Source organism: Rhinoderma darwinii, unplaced genomic scaffold (genome assembly GCF_050947455.1).
Source record: "Rhinoderma darwinii isolate aRhiDar2 unplaced genomic scaffold, aRhiDar2.hap1 Scaffold_57, whole genome shotgun sequence".
NCBI classification, from domain to species: domain Eukaryota; kingdom Metazoa; phylum Chordata; class Amphibia; order Anura; family Rhinodermatidae; genus Rhinoderma; species Rhinoderma darwinii.
This window is the reverse complement of record NW_027464122.1, coordinates 272,212-288,603: the sequence shown is the minus strand read 5'-3', so window position 1 is coordinate 288,603 and position 16,392 is coordinate 272,212.

The window sequence follows — 16,392 nt, the reverse complement described above, 5'->3', positions numbered from 1 at the left end:
TCTTCAAAAAACAGCACCACACCTATCCACAGGTTGTATTTGGTATTGCAGGTTTGCTCCATTGAAGTGAATGGTAATGAGCTGTAATACCACACACAACCTATGGACAGGTGTGGTGCTGGTTTTTGGAGAAAGCAGACAAGTTATCTTATCCTGGAGAACTCTTTGTCATGGATTGTTCTTGTGCGGAGATGCTCCCTGCATTATCCCTTTTCCTTTATGGCCGCTGATATGTACTATTCAGCTTTATGGCCTTTGTGGTAAGTACACTGCCAGTCATTAAAGGGTTAACACTTCAGACCACTGTGGGTGATGTCACAATGAACGAGGCGGCAGTGGTAAGAAACTCCTGTAGCAATGATGATGAATGCGCTGATGTCATAAACACAAATGTTTATGACATAAAGAAGATTCCATATTAGAAGGTTTTACTGCCACATTTAGTGCCATATTGGATGGGACTGAGGACCTTGAGCTTGACTTCCCCACCAATGCCGACCTGATGTAACTTGTAGGTTCTAGCAGGGAAACCCTACACCCAAGACCACTTCTTCATCACAGTGATGCCATCCTCTTCATATGGGTTGTCTGTAATAGAGGAGGTTTTCCAGCAGGAGATCCCCCCCTATTAGCCAGAGCGGAGACAGGTGCTACAAGGAGGCATCTGGAGGACCCGTCTCAACCGAGGATCGCCCATTCATTTTAATGGGTACCCAGGAAGAGAGACATCCGCCTAGCCAACCAGATCAGCCGATTTATGTGTTTTATGTCGTTCGTTCATTGTAATGTCTTTCCTTGAAAATCTGAGAAAATGTACAAATTCTGTTACAAATTATACTTTGGCACCTTCTAAGCCCAGAGGAAGGGCAATCCTCCAGCCATGGTTTCCCTAGAGGTTTCCCCCACAGGGGGTTTTTCCTTTCCTGCGTGCTGGAGGGTGACTCTTCGTGAGTCGGAGGTTTGCCATTTTGGGTTTGGTTATATAATATAATAAAAGTATTGACCATTTAACACCCAATTATAATGTTTTGTGTCTTTATTTTGCATGACTTGGGTTAAGTCGAGTGATGTATGTGTATGCAAATTACAGTTACCTATATATCTGTTCCCCATTCATAACCCACACCTTTCTCTCAAGAAGACTTGACACCGAGGGTTTGGATAAAGTGGCCACAGCAGCCATTTTATTAAGAAATAAATATAAAAGTTAGTTAACTCAATTAACCATAAATAAATAATATCCATATTATTTATTAACAAAAACAATAATAAATCAATAATGCACGAACCATAAATTATAACCCAAACACGTCAGACACCACTGACAAACAAACATTAACACATAGACTAGGAGAAGTCCTTGGAGCTATCATTAACTTTTTATGTTACCGGCTATCTGCCCCACCATTTTACCCCCAGCCGTAAAAACCCGGCTCAGAGGCACCAATATTCCTGGCAGATGCCGTAAGGTAACTGCCACCTCTCCCAAGGGATAACACCCTAAGGAAATCACACTATCCAACCGCCAGATAGTGTCCTTTCATCTTTAAAACCCGAGGGGATCCATACCCACGATGCACCCCCCCAATAATTATTTGTCTAACTCCAAGGACTCCCCAGCCACAGCGAACAGGCCTTGACCCCCTCAAGCCTGAGAGTCCCGCCACAACAAAATAGCCCTCTCAATGCCATCCTGCAAGCCCAAGCACCACAAATCTGTTCTCACATCATTCAGGTAAACACCATCTGCACTCCAATACGCTCCAACTCCAGCTTCCAAGTCCCAGTGCCGAACACATATGCCACCATTCCGTGCAACAAATGCAGACACCGCCCTGTTAACTTTTATGCTGGCTTTGTTGATCCGCTCCACCGACCATGCCAAACGCCAGGATTTTCTAGGCACAATATCCGACCACACCGTGATCAAGTTCGGGTACAACGACCACAGGTGCAACAGATCGTGTTTTATGTCCCAAACCAACTCACGGAACGAGCGGGCCCCAAGATAGTTGCGCACAAGAAATCATCTAAATAATGAATGATCGAATCCACACCCGCCACAGATTTGACCACCCATTCCAAAAATTAGCTAAACGCCTCAAAGTACGCACAGCCGAAAAGCCGCATCGACATCCGTCTTGGCCATTAACGCCCCCCTACCATGGAAACGCACCCACAGCACCGCCGCGTCGAATGACGTATGCACGACCGAGCAAAGATCCCGATCTATCACGTCATTAACCGACAAGCCCTTAGAATAAGACAAATGGTGAATCAAACGGTATTTGTTCGCCTCCTTCTTCGGGACAACACCCAGCGGGGAGACGACCAAACCCGGGATGGGGAGAGAACTAAAGGGCCCCGCCATGCACCCCAAATCCACCTCTTTTGCCAACTTCTCCCTAACCACGTCAGGATGCTGGTAAGCTGACTTCAGATTTTTTATGGAAAAGGGGACCCTGTGAGGAGGGGCGGGGGATACAAAAACCCACATTAAAACCATCAAACAACAACTGCGTGCTGGCCCTGTCCGGATAACTATTTAGAAACCTGACCATCCTTTCCAGCTTCACTGGCGTCACCCCCATGACTGGCGTTAAAACCCCCTCCCCCACCTCGTTTTCCCTTGCACAAGCATTTAGATGCCCCATGGGATACCCCATTGCATTGAGAACAAAGGTGCTTGAACTTGCAACCTGCACCGAATTTAGACTGTCCCTCATTGTATTGCCAGCACAGCCCGAGGTTTGCATTGCCCCCTGAGCTGCATTGACCAGACTGCTGCCCCCCCGCTCCCGGGAAAGGACTGGCCCGGTCGAACCGGAGCCGTTACCCGTAACCACAGGGCAATATCCTTGTGGTCCCACCTAATATTGAGCCGAACCGCCTTCCGTTGTCTAAACTGCTCATCATAACGTAGCCAAGCTACCCCCCATATACCCTATGGGCTTCCCCGATGACATCCATATCGCAAAACAGGGGGGAGCAATGTTCCAGAGCCTTTTCACCAATAACACTGGCCAAAATGGCGAACGCTTGCAACCAGTTAACAAATGTTTTAGGGATAAGGTGGTAACGATGCTTTTCCTCCTCCTTACTCTCATCTCGCTACCCCTTCTACAGATTACATTTTTCCAGGGGCAACAATGAAAAAATGTCCACGTACTCGTCGTTCCAAATTTTTTCCCGAACTTCCTGCTTCAAGTTTGCCCCCAAAGGTCCTTCAAAACACACATAAACCTCCCCCTGGCTTTATCGTCCAACCGAACACCATCAACCGCCGCCGCCGAGTCGGTCTGAACAGACACAGCCACCGATTCCGTATTTGCTCCTACACTCGCAGCGACCGCCGCCGGGGCATTAAACCCTACCCCACCAGCCCCCACCCACGCCACCACAGGAGACCGCGATACCTAACAATTCCTTGACGCAACCGACCAACTCTCGCAGTCTATACCCCCCACCCCCAACATTCACAAACCCAGGCCCCACATCACATACCCGCTCCCCAACCGCGGAACCCTCCCCTGAAACAGGAGACATAAGTATAGCAGGAAAAGGTAAAGACGGTGAAAACGACTCACCGAGCTGCACAGGCGCTGTGGACCCATCAGCTGGACCGTCCTGTCCACGAAGCTCCCCATCCTCAAGGTCTTCGGCAGATCTGGTCCCCCATCCATGGCAGCATGCACAGGTGTGCTCAACGGCCGGAACCGAGGTGGGGAAGGGGCGGGCTCCCAAGCTCTCTCTCTGGCAGCTCGCCGCCCGGAAGTCACCTCCGATGGACTCCGCCGCGAAGTGGGATTCCTCCCGACCCTGGAACCGGCTGCAGTATCAGTGCTGCCAGACGCCCGAGGCGGAGGGTCCCTCACAGGGCTCCCTCTGCGGCGCCGAGTCCGAGGAGCCACATTGGGGCTCAGCCTTTCTGGAGGACACGAGCGCCGGGCCTGGCACAGGGGAGAGACAGCCGAAGGTACCGGTGCGTTGGCCACCGCTGCAGCTTGTTCCTCCAACCAGGCGGGGCTGAATGCAGCAGCCGCCGCCCGCATCTGCTCAATGAACTGCTGCGCTGACATGAGGTAAGATGGCCGCTTGATGGGAGATGCGTGGATGGATGTCTTACTCCGTGCGCTGCTCCCGACCAAAAGAGTGGGAATTCAGCGCACTTCCGGCTAACCCTCACCGGATCCCCTCCCTCTCCTAGACCCAACCCCTCCACTAACCCTCACCTTTGGCTGTGACACGATCCTCCCTCCTATCCCCGTCATGTCTGGCCTACCCTCCACTGTGGCAGGGTCCGTCCGGCCTGTGTTTTCTTTGGTTTGGTGATTGGAATTTTGGGTCTATCATATATTACAAAAATCATAAGGCCGGACATCTACTTCCCACACTGACATAGAATGGAGACAACAAGTGTTGCTGCACACATCCTTACATTAATATATTGTATTATGGTCTGTAGCCTTTGGGGGGAATATATTAACCTTTCTACAACAGTTTACTAGCGTAGAAAATTCACAAAATGCGCAAATGTCTAAATTTTTGGGGGCAAAAAATGGGCAGGGCTTAGCAGAAATGGCCAACAATTTTACTACAATTTACGCCAGTAACTGATATAAATTATAGAAGAAATCTATATGTATAGTGCGGCCCAGATTTATCTCTGGGGGGCATATCAAGGCAAAGGTCCATGCCAGACCCATACCTCCCACCCAATCAGACTGTTTGCCTCCCAATCAGACAATAAAATATATTTTAAAAATGTACTTACCTCACCACTCCGATTCTCCCTCCCGGATTCCCTCAGGCTCTTACAGCAGGCCGCAGCACGTAGAAAGTACTGATAACAGGCCGCATTGCAGCTAAAAGATGCAACACATTTATTAAGAGTTGTTCACCTGTTAATAAATTTGTTGCATCTTACTCCAGCAAACTGTTTAATAGGACTGGTGTATGAAACGCCAGTATTAAAGGGAATGTGTCGCTATAATTATATATTTTTTTTCATTTAAACAGTTAGTATATAAATGATTACACATTGTTTTAATTTTTTACATTTTTTCACAAGTCAGGAAATATTATAAATTAGATTCTAATTTATAACATTTCCATGTGCTGGTCACTAGAGGGAGCAATTCCCAAAATTGCAGCATTGGCATGTGGTAAAGCAACCTCATTGCCTTATGCTGCAAATTTGTAGTAGACACACTCGCTCTAGTGTCCTCACAGAATCCCCCCTCCATTATCCTGGCTAGTGCCAGGAGAAAGGAGGGGGTTGAATGTTCAAACCTCCTACACTGTGTGCCGCCATTTTCTGAGCAAATGCACAGTGTAGGAGAATTAGATACAGTGCTCAGCAGACAGTATAACACTAACATACACACACATCACATACACAAACATAACTTACCTGCTCCTGCCGCCGCTGCCGCCTCCGCCCTGCCGCTCCTAGTCTTTGCTCTGCGCTGCCTTCAACATATGGCCGGAAGCCGCGACCGGAACTCGTCATCTTACTGTCCGGCCGTGGCTTCCGGTCCACATGAAAATGGCGCCGGATGTCACTCTACCAAAGACCTTCCTTTTGGTCTGTGTGGGAGTGGCGCATGCGCCGTTCCCACACAGACGGCGTACGCTATAGTGAATGGAACAGCTCCCGTTTGCATTCTCTATGGGGATGTATGTGCCGTATTCCATCTCTGTATGTGACGTTAATGGACATCAGTATATGATCGGTGCATGTCCTACACCTGGACCCCACACCGATCTGCCACTCCAGCTGCCTCCGGGCACCGGACAACACTGCCGGAAGCAGATGGCTCCGGTCAAAGAATAGAGGCCGAGCTGCAGTTCTGCCGAACGGCTGCTATGCAGTGATCGGAGCCATCTGTTTCCGGCCGTGTTGTCCAGTGCCTGGTGGCAGCTGGACTAGCAGATCGGTGCAGGGTCTGGTGTAGTAATGATTGTTTTCCCCCATACATTACCGATGATTGCTCCTTGTGATACGCTGTATCGTCGATTGGAGCTGGTTTTCATGGTCAGTATCGGGACGTCTAAAAGGACCTTGATTTCCTCAGACACCACCATAACTAGGCATTGGAACCAACCCTTCCATCTTAGCGGGTAAAGATTAACCTTCTAAAAGATTCACTATATACACATAAGGGCTAAAGGTGAATGGCTCCTGACGCCCCTGAACTTTCCTCTGTTGATCTTTTTTTTTCTGCTCTCGGGCTCATATATGACGAGACTGACAAGACTGCCTTTGCCGAGAGTCAGCTGGTGACCTTACGTCAGGGTAAGAGACCCGTTGAGGAGTACTGTTCTGATTTTAGGAAGTGGTGTGTAGCTTCTCGGTGGAATGATCCTGCCTTGAGGTGCCAGTTTAGATTGGGTCTGTCGAACGCCCTGAAAGACCTGCTAGTTAGCTATCCCTCTTCTGACTCCCTAGATCAGGTTATGGCTTTAGCGGTACGACTCTTGACGAACGTCTCAGGGAACGATGACTTGAAAGTTTTTGTGCTTTCTCCTTTGGCTCCTCCATTATGGCTCCCGAGGTTCCGTTGCTTCGTTCTTCCACGGGAAAACTCGGATGAACCAATGCAACTCGGGGCCTCCGTGTCTCCCCAACAACGTAGAGAGCTCCGCAGGAAAATAGTCTCTGCTTCTACTGTGGGGATGACAAGCATCAAGTGAACAACTGTCCTAGGCATCAGAATAAGCAGCCGGAAGATCTTCCGCACCTAAGTGACCATCGGGGAAGTCACTTGGGCGCACAGGTATTTCCCGTAAATATGAAACCTAATAAGATATTGCTTCCCTTTCAGGTCTCTTTTGAGGGTAGGTCTGCTACCGGCAGTGCCTTCGTGCATTCAGGGTCTTCTGCTAATATTATGTCTGTGGAATTTGCTATGTCTCTAGCTATGCCATTGATTGATTTGCCTAAACCTGTCCCGGTAGTGGGTATCGACTCCCCTCCACTTGCTAATGGTAATTTTACGCAGCATACCCCTGTTTTTGAACTCTTTGTTGGCTCCATGCATTTGGAGCAGTGCTCTGTACTGGTGATGCAGGGATTATCGTCCGATTTGGTTTTAGGCCTTCCCTGGTTGCAGATGCATAATCCCACGTTTAACTGGAATACTGGGGATCTTACCAAATGGGGTAATGAATGCATGATGTCATTTTTTTCTGTTAATTTTTTTTCTCTCCCTGAGGAGGTGAACACTCTACCTGAGTTTATTCAGGACTTCACTGATGATTTTTCTAAAAAGGCCTCCGAAGTGTTACCTCCTCATAGAGAATATGATTGCGCAATCGATTTGGTACCAGGAGCTAAGCTCCCTAAGGGTAGGATATTTAATCTCTCTTGTCCCGAACGTGAAGCCATGAGAGAGTATATCCAGGAATGCCTGGCCAAGGGTTACATTCGCCCCTCTACTTCTCCGGTAGGTGCTGGCTTCTTCTTCGTAGGGAAGAAGGATGGTGGTCTTAGGCCGTGCATCGATTACCGAAATTTGAATAAGGTCACTGTAAGGAACCAGTATTCCCTTCCTTTTATTCCTGATCTCTTCAATCAGGTTCAGGGGGCCCAATGGTTCTTTAAGTTTGATCTTCGGGGGGCTTATAACCTTATCCGCATCAGAGAGGGGGATGAGTGGAAGACTGCGTTTAACACGCCCGAAGGTCATTTCGAATACCTCGTCATGCCCTTTGGGTTGTGTAATGCTCCCGCGGTCTTCCATAATTTCATAAATGAGATTTTAAGAGACTACCTGGGGGTATTTCTTGTAGTGTACCTTGATGACATAATTGTGTTTTCCAAGGACTGGTCCTCCCACATTGAGCATGTCAGGAAGGTGCTCCAGGCCCTTCGGGAAAACAAACTCTTTGCTAAAACCGAAAAATGTGTGTTTGGGGTGCAGGCGATACCATTTTTGGGTCAAATCCTCACTCCTCATGAATTCCGCATGGACCCTGCCAAGGTACAGGCTGTGGCTGAATGGGTCCAACCTGCCTCCCTGAAGGCGTTACAGTGCTTCCTGGAGTTTGCTAATTATTACATGAGATTTATTGCTTACTTCTCGGTCATCGCTAAGCCTCTTACGGATCTTACTCGCAAAGGTGCTGATCTCCTCCACTGGCCTCCGGAGGCGGTCCAGGCTTTTGAGGTCCTAAAGAAGTGCTTTATCTCGGCCCCAGTGCTAATTCAGCCTAACCAAATGGAGCCATTTATCATGGAGGTTGACGCCTCCGAAGTGGGAGTGGGTGCGGTGTTGTCCCAGGGTACTAGGTCTCTCACCCATCTCCGTCCCTGTGCCTATTTCTCCAGGAAGTTCTCATCCACTGAGAGTAACTATGACGTTGGCAACCATGAACGCTTAGCCATTAAATGGGCATTTGAAGAGTGGCACCACTTCCTGGAGGGGGCTAGGCACCAGGTAACGGTCCTTACCAACCACAAGAATCTGGTTTTCCTAGAATCTGCCCGGAGACTAAACCCGAGACAAGCTCGATGGGCGTTGTTTTTCACTAGATTTAACTTTTTGGTCACCTATAGGGCTGGGTCTAAAAATATTAAAGCTGATGCACTGTCACATAGCTTCATGGCCAGCCCTCCTTCGGAGGAAGATCCTGCTTGTGTTTTGCTCCCAGGTATAATCATTTCCTCTGTTGATTCCGACTTAGTCTCCGAAATTACGGCTGATCAATGTTCAGCTCCCGGGAACATTCCTGAGAACAAGCTGTTTGTTCCCCTGCAATTCTGGCTAAGGGTACTCAGGGAAAATCATGACTCTGCACTATCTGGTCATCCAGGCATCCTGGGTACCAAGCACCTCATTGTCAGAAACTATTGGTGGGCTGGGTTGCCTAAAGACTTTAAGGGCTACATCGCCGCTTGTGAAATTTGTAATTTTGTGCTAGGTCCAAGACTCCCAGGTCCCGACCAGTGGGCTTACTATGTTCTTTGCCCATTCCCCAGAGACCTTGGACCCATATCTCCATGGATTTTATCACCGATCTGCCTCCATCTCAAGGCAAGTCGGTGGTGTGGGTTGTAGTAGACCGCTTCAGTAAGATGTGCCACTTTGTGCTCCTCAAGAAACTACCCAATGCTAAGACGTTAGCAACCTTGTTTGTCAAACACATCCTGCGTCTCCATGGGGTTCCTGTCAATATTGTTTCTGACAGAGGGGTACAATATGTTTCATTGTTTTAGAGAGCTTTCTGTAAAAAGTTGGAGATTGATCTGACCTTCTCCTCGGCCTTTCATCCTGAAACTAATGGCCAAACCGAGAGGACTAATCAGTCTCTAGAACAATATTTAAGGTGTTTTATCTCTGACTGTCAATATGATTGGGTCTCCTTCATTTCCCTCGCCAAATTTTCTCTTAATAACCGGGTCAGTAACTCGTCAGGGGTCTCCCCCTTTTTCTGTAATTTTGGGTTTAATTCACGGTTCTCTTCTGTTTCACCTGGTGGTTCCAACAATCCCGAGGTAGAGGTCGTTCATCGGGAACTGTGCACAGTCTGGGCCTAGGTTCAGAAGAACCTTGAGGCGTCCCAGAGCATACAAAAGACTCAGGCAGATAGAAGACGTTCTGCTAACCCCTTGTTTGTGGTGGGAGATCTGGTGTGGCTGTCTTCAAAAAATTTACGCCTTAAATTTCCGTCCAAAAAATGTGCTCCCCGGAATATAGGGCCGCACAAGGTTATTGAGGCCCTTAACCCTGTCTCCTTCCGACTGGAGTTACCCCCGTCTTTTCGAATACACGACGTGTTTCATGCCTCCCTCCTGAAACGCTGCTCCCCGTCCTTGGCTACCTCGAGGAAACCTCCGGTCCCTGTTCTCACCCCTGAAGGGGTAGAATTCGAGGTGGCCAAGATTGTGGATGGCTAAAGGATCCCTCCAGTACCTGGTCCATTGGAGAGCATACAGGCATGAGGAGAGGACTTCACGCTGGGGTATTGCTCAGGCGGTTCTATCTTCGGTTCCCCAATAAGCCAGGTCCATCTAGAAAGGGTCCAGTGGCCCCTCATAAGAGGGGGGATACTGTAAAGGATCTGCCAGACACAGCTTTTGTATCGACGCCTGTGGTTAATCAGTCTGCACCTGCTCCTAGGTCTGATAGAGTGACTCAATCTGCTACGACTCAGGCTGGTAGGCTCAGGAGTGGCCAGACGGTTCTAGCTCCCGCCCTCGGTCTATTTATACCTTCATTTCCTGCTTGTCTTTGCCTGTTATTCTTTCCTGTTTCCTGGCTCTGCTGCTCCTTCTATTATTATTGACCTTGCTTCATTTTGACCCTGGCTTTACTGACTACGCTCCTGCTCTGCGTTTGGTACCTCGTACACTCCTGGTTTGATTCGGCTCGTTCACTACGCCTGTTGCTCACGGTGTTGCCGTGGGCAACTGCCCCATTTCCCTTAGCTTCTGTGTACCCTTGTCTGTTTGTCTGTCGTGCACATATTGAGCATAGGGACCGTCGCACAGTTGTATGCCGTCGCCTAGGACGGGCCGTGCAAGTAGGCAGGGACTGAGTGGCGGGTAAATTAGGGCTCACCTGTCTGTCTCCCTACCCCGTCATTACATAATCACAGGCCCATATACCTTTTCTACCCTTGTCCCTGACACAACTATGGACCCCCTTGAGACCCTGGCTCAGCAAATGCAGGGCCTCTCCCTACAGATCCAAGCCCTGGCTCAGAGGGGCAACCAGCGTGATGCTACCCTGGTAGTGGCGGGTAGATTAGGGCTCACCTGTCTGTCTCCCTACCCCGTCATTACACGTGGTATCTAGGTTACATGAACACTTTCATAACGTATCTTGTGGTTCGCGCTTGGGCATTGGAGATGAAGAAGACTGGAAGAAGTCATCATGGCGTTCTGGGCCGGATGAAGAAGAAAAGAGAATGTGAACGACTCCAATCTGAGAAGATGTCACGTGTGAGTCACTGAATTTCACTGCACTGTATTCACTTATATGGTCTGCAGAATGCCTGTATAGGACTGATATCTGTCACAATATGGTGGGAATATTGGTCTTTGTTTTACTACACACGTTTTTAGTACACAATTAAGAGTGTTCATATTATTTCTATATAGTTTGAAGTTTAGACCCAAAATAATTATTTCCTTTGGTGGGTCCAAGGTACCTCAGTCAGACACTGAGTGTACAGATCCTTGCAGTAAGATATTGTATTACTGTCTGTAGCCTTAGAGGAGAATTTATTAACCTTGCTAAGCCTCTTATCTGGCATAGAAAAGTCCCAAAAGTGCGGGAAAGTTTTTGGGCAGTTTATGCTGCACTTGGCACTTTTTGAAAAGTGTGTGGTGCTTTGCGGAAAGGGACGACAATTTTACTTTCATTTACACCAGTAACGGGCGTAATGTAAAGCAGAAATCAACGCCAGCTCCGAGCTAGTGTACAATTTTACATTGAGTGTGTAACAAAAGGCCTAAGCCAGACCCTGTATCTCCCCCACTAATCAGACTGTCTTGTGACACAAGACATGTGTTTTGCCCACACCACTAAAAAAATAAAAATATATATATATATCTGAGAAGGCGTATCTATAAGGGTATATTCACACGCTGTGTTTTCAAGAGTATTTCGGGGTGTAAGCGCCTTCGAATACGCCTGAAAAATCGTTAGCCCGATGCCTACAAACATCTGCCTATTGTATTTTAAAACGGCACGTAAAAAGAGGGAGCATGTCACTTCTTGAGCCATTTTTGGAGATGTTTTTCATTGTGTCAATGGAAAAAAATCTAGAAAAAAACACCTCAAAAAAACGTTTCCAGCTTCAAAAACGGCTGTAAATCAAAGGCTGTGTTCTCTGAAACCAGCTCTGTAATTTTCAGCCATTTTTTACTTTGCGTGTGAACCCTAAGTCTATGACACCTGATAGCTCTGCTACTTGATAGGAGACAGCGGCTCAGCAGACAGTATCACATATAATATGCTTAGATACAACGGCTTAGAGGACAGTATCACACATGATAGGCCCAATTAAAAGGTTAGGCTATGTTCACACGGAGTATTTTGGGGGAGGAATATCTGCCTCAAAATTCCGTTTGGAACTTTGAGGCAGATATTCCTCTCCCTGCACGCCGATTTTCGCGGCAATTATCGCGCCGTTTTTCGCCCGCGGCCATTGAGCGCCGCGGGCATAAAACAGCGAGAAATACGCTTTCTCCTGCCTCCCATTGAAGTCAATGGGAGGTCGGAGGCGGAAGCGCCCGAAGATAGGGCATGTCGCTTCTTTTGAAATCAATGGGAGGCGTTCTCGGGCCGTTTCTGCCGAGTTTTGCGACGCGGTTTCCGCGTCAAAAAACTCGGCAAAATACCCCGTGTGAACATAGCCTTAATTGGGAAAAAATGTCTTATAGTGTTTTTCGATATAGGTCACTTGAACTGGTATCATTTAACCCCTTAGTGACCAGCCCATTTTAGGCCCTAATGACCAAGCTATTTTATTCGTTTTTCTATAGTCGCATTCAAAGAGCTATAACTTTTTTATTTTTTCGTCTACATAGCTGTATGAGGACTTGTTTTTTTGCGGGATTAGTTGTACTTTTTAATAGCACCATTTTTGGGTACATATAATTTTTTTATTAACTTTTATTAACTTTTTTGGGGGGGGGATTATAAAAAAAACCTGAAATTCCGCCATTGTTCTAAGCGTTTTTAAATTGACGCCGTTCACTGTGCGACGTAAATAACACATTACCTTTATTCCATGGGTCGGTACGATTACGGCGATACCACATATGTAGAGGTTTTTTTATGTTTTACGACTTTTGCACAATAAAAACACTTTTGAACTAAAATTATTTGTTTTTGCATCGTTGCTTTCCAAGAGCCGTAACTTTTTTATTTTTCCATCAATGTAGTGATTTTTTGGGCTTGTTTTCTGCGGGATGAGACGTAGTTTTGATTGGTACTGTTTTGGGGTGCATGGCACTTATTGATTCATTTTTATTATGATTTTTTTGCGGGGCAATGGAAAAAAATTGCAATTTCGCCATTGTTTTTTGCGTTTTTTTTTTACGGTGTTCACCTTGCGGTTTAAATTACATATTAACTTTATTAATGGAGTCATTACGGTCGCGGCGATTCCATATATGTGTACTTTTATTTATTTTTTACACTTTTACTAAATAAAACCACTTTTTATGGAAAAAAATGGATTTATTTTTTTACTGTAATTTTTATTAATAATCTTTATTTCACATTTATGACTTCTTTTATTAGTCCCACTAGGGGACTTTACAGTGCGATCTTCAGAACGCTGCTATAATGCTTTCGTATACTTCGTATACCAGAACATTATTGCCTGTCAGTGTAAATCTGACAGGCAATCTATTAGGACGTGCCTCTGGCGCGTTCTAACAGGCATATGTCCAGGGCAGACCTGGGGGCTTTTATCAAGCCCCCGGCTGCCATGACACGCCATCGGAGACCCGCGATTGCATTTGCGGGCCGCCGATGGGTGACAGAGGGAGCTCACTCCCTCTGTAAACAAAGTTAAATGCCGCGGTCGCTATTGACGGCAGCATTTAACAGGTTAAACGGCCGCGATCGAAGTAAACTTCGATCGCGGGCGTTGGAGCAAGAGCTCAGCTGTCATCAGACAGCTGAGCCCCGGCTCCAGCCTGCACGGGGGACCCGTGCAGGACTTAGACTAGGCTCACGTGAAAAGGCGTCAGCCTAGCCTAAGGCCCCTTAGTGACTCACGTGAAAAGGCGTATTGGTGGTCACTAAGGGGTTAAACAGTTAACCAATGAATGTCGCTGTTTACGTGGAATTTACCCTGTGGCCTAATGTACCATATAATGTATTTAAAAAAAATGTAAAAAAAAACCCTACATTTTGTGGGGTGAATTTAAAAAAAACCTGTAATTCCGCAATTTCTGTTTTTATTTTACAGTGTTCATCGGGCGCCATGGATTGCATGATAACTTGATTCTGCGGGTCATTACAATTATAGTGCTAAAACCCACTCTCTGAAGCCCCCCTTCAAGATACATTTTATCTGGTAACAATGGCAGAAATATGTCTTTCCATCTGGCACCTCCAGCAGACTCCTTTCAGTCTAGTTTGATTTCTTTTACCTCAGAGTTCCTCTTTTTCCCTTTTTTTAATTTCTTCTTTCCCTCTCCCCTTCTTCTCCTTCTCCCCCCACTTTTTTTGAACTATTTCTAACAGGGGCTGTGCAGGATTAGAAAAATATGACTGCTTTCTTCCAAAAACAGCACCACACCTATCCACAGGTTGTATCTGGTATTGCAGGTTTGCTCCATTGAAGTGAATGGTAATGAGCTGTAATACCACACACTAAAGAATAGAGTGCCTAGGCACAGAGTCCCAATTTCCCAACCACCATAGGAATAGTATCAGTTAAAATGTAACTTTTATTAATGTATCAAATGGAGACAAACAACAGACAAGCAAGAGTTAAAATTGTGTTCAAAAGACGGCCAGTGTGAGTCACAGAGAGTAGAACAAATGTATGCAGCACATCGCTGTGCACTGTGTGAGAAACTGATTCGGCAGCTGCAGACTGCCGTAACAAGAAAACAGTCCCACACTAGTAGAAGGGATCACTGGACCGTCAGTGAATGTTAAAATGGCGAAAGCCCCCCCGACATGTTTCGCTGCACAAGCAGCGTCCTCAGGGGATAATTCGGGGCTAATGAGCGCGCGTTCGACTTCCTGCTCCTCATATAGACTAGTGCTCATTACGTGCAATAGCATCATCTCCATCTACCGCCAATCACACAGTCCCATACGACGAGCCTCCATGCTGCATGAATGACATGGTCAGTAACCAATCAGACGCTAGACCTGCGTCCAATCAACACGCATGTCGCGCGCACGCGTGTATAGTTCCAAATAAATGATTGTCATATCGCGGGTGCCCTGCATGTAAGGTGAATGACACCATGGATAGCCAATGAGATGCCGTGAATCAAGGTCCAATCAACGCATGCATAACGCGCATGCGTGTAGTAGTCAAGGCCAGTGATTGTAATACTGCTGAGATCTTCCATTCATATCATAAGTGAGGAAGATAGTGAGGGACTGTATTATGACAGGGCAAAGCAATCAGTAGGATTGGAAACAAGAGGGCTATAGCATCAATAAAAGGAGGACGTAAATGCAGCTATTTACCACCATATAGGAGTTATCAATGGGCATAGACAGAGCACATATGTCAATAGAAATAGCGGGCAGAGGTACGGAGAGAGCAGGAATAAAAACTTAGGTTGTCTGTCATATTAGTGACATCAAGACGGTGACACTGTAAATGCTTAATAAGCACTATATAGTATAAATGGTTATACGTCAGCAATTCATTATGATTCAGAATTAGTGTATTGTAAACTGTCAATCTGACAGCGATATCATGCTGTAAAAGTATATCTCTGTAAATAGGCATATTTCTATATTTCTATAGGAAGGCCATAAAGGTGAAACCTTCATTTAGACCATTGGGGCTGAGGGAGTTCAGCCTATATATCCAGCGGGCTTCTTCCTGTAAAAGCCTCCTGTCTAGGTTCCCAGCCCTAGGACCCAATTTTACCTGGGTGATGCCCCAAAATTGGAGGACCTTAGGATCGCCCTCATGGAAGGATCTCACATGTCTAGAGAGGGAAGTGTCCTCTTTCATGTTTATGGAACTGACATGTCTCGAGATCCTTCTCCTAAGTTGTTGGATGGTCTTGCCAACATATAATTTGGGGCAAGGGCATCTAGCGGCATAAACAACGCCACTACTCTGACAATTAATGAAATGTCTGATGGTAAAGTTATGACCGTCTAGGGTGTTGGTGAAATGCTTAATCTTGGGCATATATGTACAGAAGGAACATTTACCACAAGGAAAAGAACCCACAGTAGGAGACGACAGCCACGTATCACGAGGGACAGTAGGTCTCGAATAGTGACTCCGTGTAAGGAATTCACGAAGGTTCCTACCACGTCGATAGGTGATGCTTGGAGTATTTGGGATGACATCTGTTAAATCTGGATCCGACTGTAGAATTGCCCAGTGCTTCATTAGGATATTGGAGATCTGAGAGGAACATACATCGAAGTTCCCTATACATCTAATGGTGGAATTATCATGTTTTTCCACTATATTAGTTTTCTTTCCATAGAGTAGTTCTTCTCTTGGGGTAGCTCTAGCTCTTGCATAAGCTCGATGTAGGGTTTTCTTAGGGTAACCTCTTGCCAAAAATTTGTGAAAAAGGGCATCACACTCCAGCTTAAAAGTGTGTTCCTCAGAGCAATTTCTTCTAGCCCTAAGGTATTGTCCGATTGGTATTCCCTTCTTGAGAGATGGTGGATGAAAGCTACCATAATGTAGAAAACCATTGGTAGC